Source organism: Mesitornis unicolor, unplaced genomic scaffold (genome assembly GCF_000695765.1).
Source record: "Mesitornis unicolor isolate BGI_N332 unplaced genomic scaffold, ASM69576v1 scaffold31748, whole genome shotgun sequence".
Lineage (NCBI taxonomy): Eukaryota > Metazoa > Chordata > Aves > Mesitornithiformes > Mesitornithidae > Mesitornis > Mesitornis unicolor.
The window spans coordinates 2041-2522 of record NW_010200289.1 but is presented as its reverse complement, the minus strand read 5'-3'; positions in this window follow the sequence as shown (position 1 = coordinate 2522).

Genomic DNA, 482 nt, shown 5'->3' with positions numbered 1-482 from the left:
CCGCCCTCCCCTCCCCGCTCCGGCCCCCGCCTCCCTCCAGCCCCTGGACTTTCCCCTCCCTATCTGGCCCGACCCAGCCCCATCCCGCAGCCGCCTGGATTTAATTTCAACCCCAGAATTTGGGGCCAACCCACCCCGTGGATGGTGGGGGACCCCCGTGCCACCCCCCTGCCCTGCTGGAGGTTTTTGTTTAAATTCCAGCGTATGTGGGAAGAGTTTATTGTGGTGCTTTTCCTGTGTCACCGCGATGGGCTGATGAGAAACAGATGAAGGGAGAGACGCTGCGGGAGCAAGGGGGGGATGAAAGGGGGGGACATAGAGCAAGAACAGGGCCATGGGGGGGGTGGCTGATGCTCCCCACCACCAATCCGCCCTTCTCTCCCAGTCCAAACTGGAAGCTGCGTACAGGATGGACTAACGTACAACGACAAGGATGTGTGGAAACCAGAACCCTGCCAGATCTGCGTCTGCGACAGCGGCAA